Consider the following 13,266-nt stretch of genomic DNA (forward strand, 5'->3'; position numbering starts at 1 on the left):
GCTGATAATTTGCAAGGAACTGCTAATAGGTTTGTGCAATTGGTCTATTAATAGGATGCGGAAGAATCCCTTCTGGGGTGCAACTTGTCAGCAAATTGCTTGTTAGATATGAATCCTGATTCTGTTAAATTAATTAGTTTAATTGCTTTCCCATTCATGTTACTCCTTTTATCCCATTATTATTTTTTCCTCAAATGCAATAGACTTGCTGTGATAGATTGCACCTTGTGTGTTATGTCATGGTTTTATGATTTTTGGTTATCAGCGTTATGTTATGATCAGTGTTATGAAAACTTTTAACACCAGTAGTCCCAGAAAGTTGCAGAACTGCTCCAGCTATTGTCATATATTTATTCTGTTTGATTATCAGCTGAAGAAGCAAGGCTCAAGCAATTCTTCTATGGTGAACCATGAAATACTTTGGAAGAATTCATCATGTGGCCTGTTTTTTACATGAGCACCTATTTTTAAACCCTGTGTTATTTTTAATCATTACACCTATAATGTCTTTTTTTAAACCACGTCTTTGTTGCACTGTATTCTTCTTTGTTTATTTATTCATTTCCTTGTTCGGTGTGTTTTACAAACTCACTGCTTCTTTCTGGAAGTACAGTACAATGTGCTCATATCAGAACCTTTGATTTTAACACTGTTAGGAAATTAAAGCAGTGGTTTTGTGTAAGATGAGGAAGAAAGGGCAGATACAGGGAGATACCTGCCTCTGTATCTGTTCACTGAAGGAAGCCCAGCACCTCCTATTCCTACTCCTCTTCTGAAAGTTGTGGAAGTGGTTTGCATGTGGTGAAATGGGAGCATGAAGTTATTTCCAACGTTGACTGTGGTCATTCTTCTTTTGAGTACTGACAATAGTTCGAAAGTTAGCGTGAAACCATTTGTGTCTGTTGTATTATCAAACTGGGATGGTATTAAGAGATAGGGTAACGCAATACACAACATCTTTGGGGCAGAAGTCAATCACGTTTCAATTGGGAAGCAGGATAGTGCTGAACTAAAAGCAGGATAAAACTAAACAAACAAACAAACAAAATTGGTTTGAGACAATGATGTGATTGTGAGTTTTCAAAAGGCAGACGTGATATGCATCAGGTGCCTCTGCAGTTACACGTCAGGGTTGCGTTGCCACAACATGGAGTCCATAGACTTGTAGAATGGCTTGGGTTGGAAGAATTCTCCCAGTCTGTGCATATATCAGATTGACCTCACCTCAGTGCAACCCTTTGTATTTGGTCCTGTTAAACCTCATTCAGTTCACTTGGGCCCACTTTTCAAGCCTGTGCAGATTCCTCTGGATGGAATCCTTTCCTTCTATTGTGTTAACCACACCACTCAGCTTGGTGTCATCAGCAAACTTGCTGAGGTCCCATCATCTATGTCATTGATAAAGATGTTAGAGAGTACTGGTTCCAAGACAGACCCCTGGGGGACACCACTTGTGTCTGACCTCCACCTGGACATAGAGCCATTGACCACAACCCGCTGGCTGCAACCATCCAACCTATTCCTTATCCACTGAATAGTCCACCCTTCAAACCTGTATCTCTCCAATTTAAAGATACAGTGCAGGACCATGTCAGAGCCAGGAAGACGTCATTGGTTGCTCTTCCTTTGTCCACCAATACTGTCAAAAAAGTTACAGAAAGGTCTTTGGAAATGTGCAGCTGTGGTAAGTTGGCAGGAATGGAGGTACACAGGATAGGAGTCTGGAACTTCAACACAACAAGTAGAGTGACAGTAGAGAAATGAAGCGGGAAAATGAAGTGGTCCTTTGTTTCCAATAGCCTACCAGTCCCGAGGAGAAGTGTCACACGTTAATTTGGTCCTTGTTAACCAAGGGTAAGTAGCTGTGCCTGCTCAGGCAACGGGCTCACCTGCTGCCCTGATCCTGAATGTGGTTGTGCTGCCAGCGGGGTCCTCTGCTTTGTGTGTGCACATGGGTGTGGACTACTGCAAATCAAAGTGAACAGAAAGGCAAAAACCTTGGGATATTCTGTCATTCTGGGGAGCTTCCAGCAAGGGGAGCCGTGGCTGGCTGTGACCCCACCAGCAGGTATTTGTTCATCAAACCCTGGTTTGATGTCTTGGGGCTGTGAAGAAAAGCATCTGCCATTCTCATGGGAACAGAGCGTAACTAAAGGAGAGCTTTGGTGAGGGCATTGTTTCCGCAAAATTCAGAGGACTGTTTAGCCATTCATCAGACCACGTGGGTTTTACCATTTGCAGGAAAACCACGTTACTTATTTCCTTACATTCTATTCAGAGAGATTATCCACAGGTTTGCACATCCCTCAGCATTTGCAGTATTATCTGTGGGTAAAGTGCTGTCTAACACAGAAAGATCCAGAGCCCATATTTGGATGTGGGTACAGGAGGTCTTCATGCAGAAGTCTTTTAGTGGTCTTTTTTTATTATTATTATTATTATTTTTTGGAGGTTCTATAAACATGGAGCTGTAAATCTGCCCCAGATGGGACACTCACTGTGTTTAGCTTAAACCTTGCCGATGGGTACTGTGCACTGCACAAAGCCTCCATAGGAGTCCAGCAACTCTGTGCTGGCACAAGGACAGGAGACATTTTCCAAAAGAAGACATTAAGAAACCTCTGTAATTTAAACCATTGTGAAAACCTTCCTATGCGTTTCTGATGTGTTTTAACATCAGGTCTTGCACTTATTTTTCCAATAGCACAGCAGTACATACTTTCCAGATGAAGCCACAGTTGCCTGTTTTTGGACTGCTTTACACAGATAATGCACTGCAGTAACACAATGGGAGCATTCTGTGCAGTCCAAGAAGACAGTGAGGAGGCTGTAAAATCCTTGCTGGCGATCTGACATGACTGAAGAAATGCAATTGTCATTCAGCTAGGAGGTGCTGGGAACAGCTTTGTTGAAACTGGTTCTTTTTTTTTCTTGCCTAATAACGGTTTATCCATTAATTAAAGCTGGCACTGGCACTGGGAATCATCTGCCATTGTGCTTCATTGCTGCAGTTACCTCAATGAAAACCTCGGTGATTTGCAGTATAGCGAAGTTCCCGTGCGGTTTCTCTCCCTGCTGTGCCACTGCAAATATTTTGTTTTCTTATAAAGCTCTGCTAAAAGCTTTACGTGGTGCAGTCTGCTTACTGGGTTCTCAGTAATAATATAGAAAATGTTAATGTGCAGAGACAAGCTGTTGGAATTCCTGGTATCATACAAAGCAGGCAGACAAAGGAGCACCAAGCTTTGTGCATCCCACAGCACCCAGAGACCACGGAGAGATTTTCCGATACCACTCAGCAGTGTCATTTCAAACCCATAGAGCAATGGAAACATTTGATTGTGCCATTTCAAATGTACAGGGCAGTGGAAATAGAGAACTGCATAACGAAGCAGTTTAACTGAGAGGGCAGTGCCTGTGTGTGAGCTGTATTGTACAGGAGTTCATGGAGCAGCATGAAGTACCTCTACTCTGCAGTTCTACGGACCAGAAGCACGTCCTGCATTGACTTGTCTGTTTTATGAAGAATGGTGGCATACATCTCCTCACAGCGAGTGCTGGGCTCTGCTCTCTGACAGTGAGAGGGAACGGCATGGAGCTGCATCAGGGGAGGGGCAGCTGGGGGTGAGGGAAAGGGTCTGCACCAGAGGGCGGTGGGCATGGAACAGCCTGCCCAGGGCAGTGGGCACGGCCCCGAGTGCCGGAGCTCAGGGAGCGTTTGGTCTGCGCTCTCAGACACTGGGCTTGAGTGTTGGGTGCTCTTGTGTGGAGTTGTGGGTTGGACTCAATGATCTTTGTGGGTCCCTTCCAACTTGGGATATACTACGATTCTATGCTTGTAGAAAGTCAGCAAAAGGACCTTTGTCTTGTCCCCGGCACCTGGCTGTGCTGGTGCAGTGCATTTCAGTAGATACCCAGTATGAGTGGCCTTGTCCACAGTCCTGATTTTTGTTGGGTTTCTTAGGTCTGATGTGTCCTGCTGGACTTTCTGTCCTGTTCTTGTAGTAACAGAGTTTTTGCTTGACAATGTTTAAGCAGCCCAGTCTGTCCAAGCCTGGGGAAGCCTGTTGCATAGCACAGAATGAATATTAATAGTTTGTCTACATCATCCTGTCTTCCAGACTAAAATCAATTTTTTTCCTACCAAGATAGTTTACCTACAAAGCCAAGTGATGTCAGTCTGTCCCAGTGCTTCCAGGTTCTCTCTTCTATGATCCTTGCTGCAGCATTTCTGACTTTCCCTGATGCTGGTTACCCCAGCTGCCACCCATGTGATGGCACTGTTTCTGTGTGAGGAAAGCTTAAGAAATTGCTTAATTAAGAAATATTCATCTTATCTGGAGCATTTGGCTCATTTGCCAAAGCATGTAGTTGTAGAACCTTCTTCAGGTGGTCATATCAAAGGTTCAGAAACTTGCACAGTCATAATTAAAAGGCACAAGCGATCACCACTGTTAATTAAAGCCTACAAGAAGGACTAGATATGACCATAATCATGGTTTGTGGGCAATATGGCATAAAAGACAGTGATAATTTGGAAGTTGCCTAATTAAGGCAGTGTTGAGAGATTTCCAGAACAATATATGATCATCTTGTTTACAAGTTTAATAGGTTTAATTGTATAAAATGAAAGCAGAAAGACCAGAATTGTGTAAAGCTCAGTTGCCATAGGTAGTGTGGATAGCTTCTCATGCAGACCATTGCTGTCTACTTTTGGGAACACACAGTAAGTTCATTCGCAATTGTAGGAACTGGCTCCGCATTATTCTGGTTGCATCTCACGAATCCTCCTCCTTGGGTACATTTTCTCACAAAGTTTATTTGGGCAAAGGAAGACTTTGTGTTTTCCAAACCCTTTTTTCATATACAATCATTTCCATGATATTTGAGTTCATGTACCCTCACCCTTACAAAGTGCACTTCTTTTTATATCTTCTTCTTCCTTTTCTTTCAAACCTTCCTTTCAACTGTCCGGTCATCCTTTATCATACAGCCCTGTTTTCGCACTGCTCTCTTCTGCTGATCCTTTTCTTTATTATTTCTATTTCTCAGTTTCTTAGAGCATCATCTTTAGTTGCAAAACTATGCATGGGAATTAACTGGTGCCCAGGTGTTGTGCCAGCCTCCTACTCCAGTGTCTGCAGGCAAACTGAGTTTGTGGTGATTACTGATTCCTTTTTTCACTCAATACATGGGATCAAAATGTAGACCTCTGTCCACATGGGCCCTGCATTGTCTCAGCTGACATCTTCAAGGCAACTTTTTGATCTTTCCTGGCAGCACACTGCAGTTCCCCAGGAGCAGCTCTGGTGTCCATTGGTAGCAATTCTCCAACTCAGGTTCCTCCTACAGGAGCTCATTGTACTGCAGGAGGTGAGCAGAGTCTTCTCCTAATCCTTTCTGCTGACAGTAATTTTTGGCTGCTCCGATTTTATCTTCTGATATGTTCTGAGATTAAGCTGCTCCCTTTTTTTATGGCTGACTCAGTACTTACCTGTTGACTTGGTGGCTGCTGAGAGCATTGGTGAACTACTGCTCTTTGAGCCTCAAAATAAAGTTATTGGCACAAAGCCTTTTTATACCACAGAGTCTTTGTTATGTGTAGCTCCAGAGTGACATAAGCAGGACCCTGGTAGCAAGTGTGGACTCTGTAATTGGGAATGTTATTCCAAACCCATATCACTTCACATAGGTCTCTTGCTCCATCAGGTTCTGGTAAAAATTCTTGTGTCATCACTTCTGGGCTTTCATTTGCCCTTTCATGTGTTTCATTTGCCTCACACTTCTTCAGCTGTGGACTAATGACTACATTGTGTTCCCTGCCACTTTCATCTCCTTGTCCTCCTGGAGGACAACTCATCAGGTGGGATTTCAGTGTCCTCCTTTCTGCTCCTTTGTTCAAACAACCTGCACACTGGGGTGTGAGAAATGCCCTCCCAGGTCAGGCTACTGGTATTTTTCCACCAGGAGTCTGCATCATTTGAGGCAGAATATGTGAACCCAACTGCTACTTGCAGTTCACCCCATCGCTTGCTGGATGAGGGGTATCAACCATACATCCCTGCCAAGGCCATTCAGTATCTGGATTTGAACCTCTTGTCCCAGAGTTTTGCTCATCCCTGTTTGAATCCACCAGTGCTCCACCTTATCAGCTTCCCATGGCTTTGAACTTCTGGAATTTCACTGAGCTCTGTGAAATATTTTAAACTGTCCTTCTGTCAAGTTCAGTGCCTGCTCCTTTGTTCTTATAGTGTGGAATTTAAAGAACAATTCTGCATTCACTTTTTTTCTTTGAACTTGCTGGTGTCCCTCTCCAGCCTATTCCTCTTCCAGCTGAAGCCTTGACACACTTGGGCTCCCAGGACTTGCCATCCCTGGAGATGTTCAAGGAACATGGAAATGTGGCACTGATGGACATGGTTAGTGGGCATGGTGGGGATATGCTGGTGGTTGGACTGGATGATCTGAGAGGTCTTTTCCAATATAAATGATACTGTGATTTCCTATTCTGCCAGCACAGTCCCTCCAAACACGATCCTTCCTTAGGGGATCTTAACCTTTTTTGTTACTTCAACTATTATTTCCCCACAGTTTTTATGGTATACCCTGTGATATCACCCCAGCCCCCAAGAAAACTGTTTTTATCAAATCCATAACATCTATTCCTTTTTCTTTCTTTTCCACTTTTGCTGCAGAATTATGCAGCTCCTAATATATACTTCTCCTTTTAAAGTGTTTTATTCTCAGTCTGGGCATGGGACCAGCTACAGCTGCAAAACATAGCAGTGTCCTCCAATCCTGGTCAAAATCCCCTGTTTGCGTGCCCGGGAAAACCACAGAAGATGGGTGGAGAAAGTATTGTCTCCTCAACTAAATTGCAAGACAACTTAATTAAGGCAGACATATTAGAGAGAATTTTATGACTATGTGTTTTCACCTTTGGCAATAAGCTAACAGGCAACACAACAGCCTGGAGCATGGCTAGGATGGAGGAAGGCACGTCATGACGTGTAGCTATCCTCAGGTCTCCGATCCTCAGATCATCTTCCCCCTCTGACTGGGAATGGGCAACAGTCCTGGGTCACCCTTGTTGGTTTGGGTGGTTTTTGTGGTTGTCATTTCCATCTGCAGCCTTATACAGTTCCTACCCTTCCATACCATCTTCGCACTTTTCCCTCCCAAATCCATACATGTTTGTGTGACCCTTACAGTTTCCCCTTCCTTTCAACTGCCCACCCACCGCTCAGCTGCATCTTTGCATTTCTCCCCATTCGGTGCATCTCCCTGTGGAGGGAGTTTCACAGTCTCACCCCAGAGCATGGGGAGCTCGTAAAGCCTGACTGGTTGAGCGAAAAACCAAACAGGTCTATCACCTGCTACTCATGCTTCTGCATCTCCTTCTGCTGTCCATCATTTTGGTTGATCATTTATTTCCTTCTAATTTATAACTGGCCATCAGTGTTCTTCCTACACTCTTGGACTCACTGCTTATAAAATAATTCAGATGTTTTTTAAGCTTTTACAAGATTGTACAAAGTTGATCTTAGGTGAAAATAAAAACATTAAGAGATTTTGATTCACAGCTTGGAAATAAGAAAAATAAGCATCCAAACAAACCATTTTAGAGCAGTTGCGAAGGTTTTTGAGGCCTTTCAGGGAAGGTTAGTTACGCTTCTTAGAGATGATGCAGACATAGTTAGCACAAAACAGAAACACTTCATCCCCATAAACATGCAAATTAAAAACAATTAAAGCATTGCCTAATGCTTAATGTGGGCATACACCCAGTGCTCATGCAGCTAACAATTAGTTTATCTAACAAAGAGACCAAGAGGAAGACCAAGAAAAAAAATGAGGTGACACTTGATCACAGTAAGAAGGGATCAGCTTGTAGAAGGTGGTTTCAAAAGAGGTATTTGAGAGCACTTCAGGTGTCTGTAAGAAGAAAGGCTCATGGTAAACCAGAAGACAAGTACTCAAGGAAGTGATCCAAGATAGAGCGGGCATCACAGAAAGCTGTAAGCAAATACAGTAAAGCTACATGGCAGTAAAACAAAATTGTTACAGGAAAGGTATGAATAAGCCAAGGCTGAGACATGGCCATTGCACAAAGTAATGAAGAAATCACCAAGAGTGGATATTCATACCTTTTAGAAAGGAGAAGGCACAAAGGAAATGGGAAATAGGTCAAGATACAAGAATGTAGGACAATAACAGTAGTCATAAGCATCCACCTGCTCTTGGCTCTTAGTGGTCTGTAGCACATGAACAGTAACTCTAAGGTAGATGAAACAAATAGAAGAGTTTGCTACTTCTGGAGTCATAATTGACAGGAGAATCAAATACAGCAGGGCACAGCTGTACAAATAGCAGGAAAAGGCTACTGAAACATAAGAAATGATCTCCAAAAGCAGAGCACAAAGAGATACCGACCAGCAGGTTCCACTGCCTTTCCCTGACTTTGTGGAGGGTGATCTCAAGACTTCTTTAGAGATAAAACAGGAGTCGGTATTGTAAGCCTTGGTGAGAGCAGCTGTGACTGGATTTACATCAGCTCAAAGGCAGCAGTGAGTTTGGACAGGTTGGTCACTGCCAACAGATGGGAGCTGGAAGACACCATGGCCATGCTCATTCCTTGCTGGAGGCATTTGCTTCAGGATGAAGCATTGCAGGGCAAGCAATAAATCATTCAGACACTCCAATTGCAACCTTGTAGTAGAAAAATTCATAGGGATGACGGTAGTTCTCTAGGAATTGGGAAACTCCACTTGAGCCACTGATTGAGGTCAAGCACTTATGGCAGTCAAGGAGATGTGGAGCTCCTTCACTTTCACCATTTTCTTGAGCAAAGATTCAGCACGGGGACTGGGAGAGGTATTCCCACTGAAGACCCCTTGACTGCAGCATCGCATGAATAGTACTCATGTTTGAATTAGTGACAACACTCTGTTACCCTGAAAAGATCAGGGGTTTACAGTTGTCTCATCTGCAAGTTCTTCACCTAAGAAAGAGGACAAAATATTGTCATGCAGCAGCAGGAGCTTGCAAAGAACACACAAATACCCTGTGTGCAGGAGCTAGAAATTGCACCACCAGTTCCTGCATGGGTGGTGGCAGAGACATGGCTCAGCCATGGGTGCTGGATTGACCTGGTACTGAAACTGTTCCTCAGAACATTTCTTTGGTGTCAAAGTGCCAACATGCCCCAAAACAAGCACAGTGGGCCCATGGGCATCACTCCTTGGACTGAGGGTGGCTGCAGCAAGCAGAGGGCTGGGTGTGTTAGATGGGTAATATTGAAAAACCCTGCAGATTAAGATTGGTGGTAAAATAAATAAAGAGAGCAGGCTGTGAGATAAAGGTACATAATGGGCTACAGATGGAAATTATAGAGGTGACATGTAAAGAATGTCCTGAATTAATCACTTCCTTTTGTGTAAGTAGTTGGGCTTAGTGAATGTTTATCGCTTAGCAACCTACACCATGATTTCTTTTTTACAAACCTGAACTGTTTCCTTGGGTATTATCTCTGTCTGGCTCAGCAAAATTACAGCAGCATCTCATTTAGCATCGCCTATAAGTAGATGGAAATGGTTGGCGCCAGATGCGTTATGAGTGACGCTTAGAGAATTGGTATGATTTAGATGGCAGAAAGCGGAGCATACTTAGTGCTCAACACTTTCTTATAGAGCAGTAATCCTCACTTAGCTTCATGGATCTTATCAAGCGCTTGTTCAAGCCAAGTCATGGCTCCTGCCAACAACTGTTAGTGCAGTGGATAGGCGAAGCCGCATGAAGCAGGCAAGGGCCTGAGCACTGCTGACTTTGGGCCTTGTGCCACAGTGTCCCACTGCCATCAGCCATGGGCAGCACAGGGCTGTGGGCCCGTGGCCAGAGGGAGGCATTGCAGCAGGGTTGTGCGAGGGCTCAGGAGGGTCTCTGTGGAAAAGGAGCCTCCGGCCTCTCCCTGCGCTCCACGCCTTGTGCGTTTTGGAGATATTCCCCAGCAGACAGACAAAACAGTCTTTGTTGCAGAAGGAAAACTGATTTCTTCATGTCTTTGTCTCAGCAGTTAATATCAAATGGTCACCTCCCTAAGAAGGCTTTATGCTTAGAGGTTTGTTTCCATCTTTGCTTCCAGTATTCTTTTCTGTAAGAGCTACCTTTCCCCAGTTTTCCCTTTTGCACCCCTTGGGCTGCATTACCCCAGACCCCTGCACTCTGCTCCTCTGCAAAATGCCATATCCAGATCGGGACCCCCACTCCTATTAACTCACCCAGAGATTTCAGCATCCATTAAAGCACACCAGTTTCTGTGTTAAAGGAACTATGACAACACCTCTCCCCTCCCAGCTGGACTTCCTTGGTGATCGCAATGACCCAGGCTGGACACGGGGGTGTCCCCAAGCAGAACCCTTGTGTGCTGCTTGCACCTATTGCCCTCACTCTTGCACACTGCCATTTCCAGCCTTGCTCCCATACTTCCAGCAGAGTAGGTGGAGGGTAGTGAGTGGATGATGAGTGGTTCCAGCCTCCTTCTCCTCTCTGAAATCTGGTGCCCAGCTCTTGCAGCCTGCATGGAGTGAAGCCTGGCCTCGCTCCGGGTCACCCTCACTCCCCAGTCTTCCTTGGCCATACATTTTGCAGGAAAAAGTACTTCCCTCCCTGCTCACATTCACCATTGCACATACACTAGACCAGGGCAGCTGCCTTGCTGTGAGGAGTCAAGAAATTTTTCATGGCCGTAAGAACGGGTCCAGAAACCTGGGGAAGCACGGCAATAGTTCCATGACATTGTTATGGCTGGTGGAGAGCCAAGTCAGGACTGTGGGGAGCTGGTTTAGATTTGACATCCATTGGCTGTGTTCTTCACAAAGATCTTCGCCCACTCAAGCTTACCAGCAGCTCTGAATTTTCACAAAGGAAACCCATCACCCACCAACATTTGTAAAAATCCTGCAAACTGCCCTCTCATGTTGTAAAACAGGAGGAAAGAATTCCATTCACAGGCTCCCAGATACTCTTCTTGCCCTGCCTTGTCCCCACCAAGGTGTCCCCTCACTGCACACTGGCAGGTGGCAAAGCCACCCTGGTGCTACTGCATCTGGGGTTGTGCCATCATGATAGAACGTGATAGGCAGCTTTTGTGCTGGGGAAGGTGCTGGTGGGCTCAGCACCTTGCTGCATTCCTCATCTGCAAGTTCACCCCCATCTCATGCCATCTATCCTCGTGGTTTCTAACCACTACAAGGGATTTCAGTTTGGTCTGATTCTCTGTGCAAGCAGCAAGCATGTTCCTGGCTTGACCTAACCTACAGGTAGGACGACTCCGGTCACACAGCCGGCATAGTTCAGGGGTTTATGTCCACACCCCTATGGCATACGCACTCCAGTGTCCCTCAGGTCATCTTTCATCATCGGTTACACTACGAGTCTCTGTAATCAGATACGGTTATCAGAGCAACAGAGAGAATATTTACCAACATGCAACTTAGAGAGGAAAAAATGAGGAAGGATAAAAGAACTGAAAGTGGAAACTCAATGTTATTTGAAGTATGTACTGCTGTTTGTTATAAAATACATATGTTTTGGTCTTGCATAATGGCAGTTCCATACATGAAGATATCTCATGCAATGTATTCTTTGCCTTCTGGTCTGTATGGTAATTTGACCAGTAAGGTTTTCATTTCTTTCCTCAGCCAAACGTTCAGCTCTTGTTTATGTTGAAGGAAATTGCTGGTGTGGAACCCAAGAGAAGTAGAATTTTGAAGAGCCAGTTCAGGTCTGGACAATGTTTCTACATTTTTATTGTTTTTCAGTAACCATCCACTAATTCTTTCTCAGTTTCCTCTTATGGGATTTTGCTTCGGCTCTGAACCACAGCAGATGACTGTGATCTGGGGACAGATCACTGCGTGGAGGTGTTACCACACACTTGAGGTGCTCTGTGTGCAGGTGCCCAACCCCAAACACCATGCATCAGGTCAAAAAACACCCCTTCCCCAGGGCCTGTTAGTCTCTTTATGAGAAAAAAAGATCTATGCTACTCTTGTGGCCATGATTTTGGGCAGAGCATCTCAGTGACCGATACCCTTCTACCAAACTCTCTGGGGACAGCTGATATCAACTGCCCTCCCATGTCCTGGTGGGAGTTTGAGGAGGCTATGGAGGATGGCTTAGAAGATCACCATCCATTGCCATCCCTGTTGGTGAACATGCCTGTTACCTGGTCCTGTGCTGACAGCTGTGTGAGGTTAGGACTCTCCGGTTACATTCTCTTTGCTCCAGTGTTCCTCAGCTCTGAAACATAAATTTCTACTCCCCCTAGGGTAAATTTGGATGGTTAATCACTATGGGCTTCTCTGAGCTCCAGAAATGGAAAGCTGTACCAAAGCGTTGATACTGAACATAGCCCTGTGGAATTCAAGTGGGATTTCTGGTCTGGGTTTTATTTTATTTTATTTTATTTTATTTTATTTTATTTTATTTTATTTTATTTTATTTTATTATTTTATCTTTTCCCCCAAAAGTTGCTTGTTTGTCACTTCTGGATGCACCCTGCCTTATGACTGCCACCTCAGCACTTAATTAAGGGGTTATTGAGCACCTTCTCCACCTTTCTGCTCAGGGCAGCTGTATGGCAGCCCAGACTATTCAGGGAGGGAGACCAGGAACAGGTCTCATCAGAGGTCTTCTTTACCGTACTAAAATGTCATCCTGAAAAAAAGTTATTCCCTTGCAAACATCTGATGTGGCATGTGTTACACAGTTTCATGGACACAGAAGGTGTTAAAACATACCTACTTATTGTATTGCAAAGGGCATGCATTGCAAACTTGGGAAAGTATGTTAGGCAGCATGAATTTTGCCCTTAAGCAATATGTAATATGTGAATTATTTCTTACAATTAGTATCCCTTGCTTGTTAGGATTTGTCTTCTTTTCATTAAGTCCCTTCGCTACCTCCTCAAACCAGCCTGTGCACTTCTGCTATGTATTATTATTACCCTTTCAACTCCTGCACAATTTCTACTGGGCCCACAGGGAATTGGGTCCTCTGCACAAGGTTTTATCCAGGGAGATCACAACCTGCAGGATCCAAGCTGTGGCTGAGCACTGCCAGTGTTCCAGAGCAGCTTACAAGTAGGTAAATACATGCTGCTCTATGCCAGCAGCCCATAGCTAGCTAATGCCAAGCTGGAAGCATTTCCCTGACATTGCAAAGAGGGATGAGGTTGAATCAAGGTGAGAGTTGAGTAGCTCAAGT

This window comes from Gallus gallus, chromosome 1 (genome assembly GCF_016699485.2).
Source record: "Gallus gallus isolate bGalGal1 chromosome 1, bGalGal1.mat.broiler.GRCg7b, whole genome shotgun sequence".
In the NCBI taxonomy this organism is placed as follows: domain Eukaryota; kingdom Metazoa; phylum Chordata; class Aves; order Galliformes; family Phasianidae; genus Gallus; species Gallus gallus.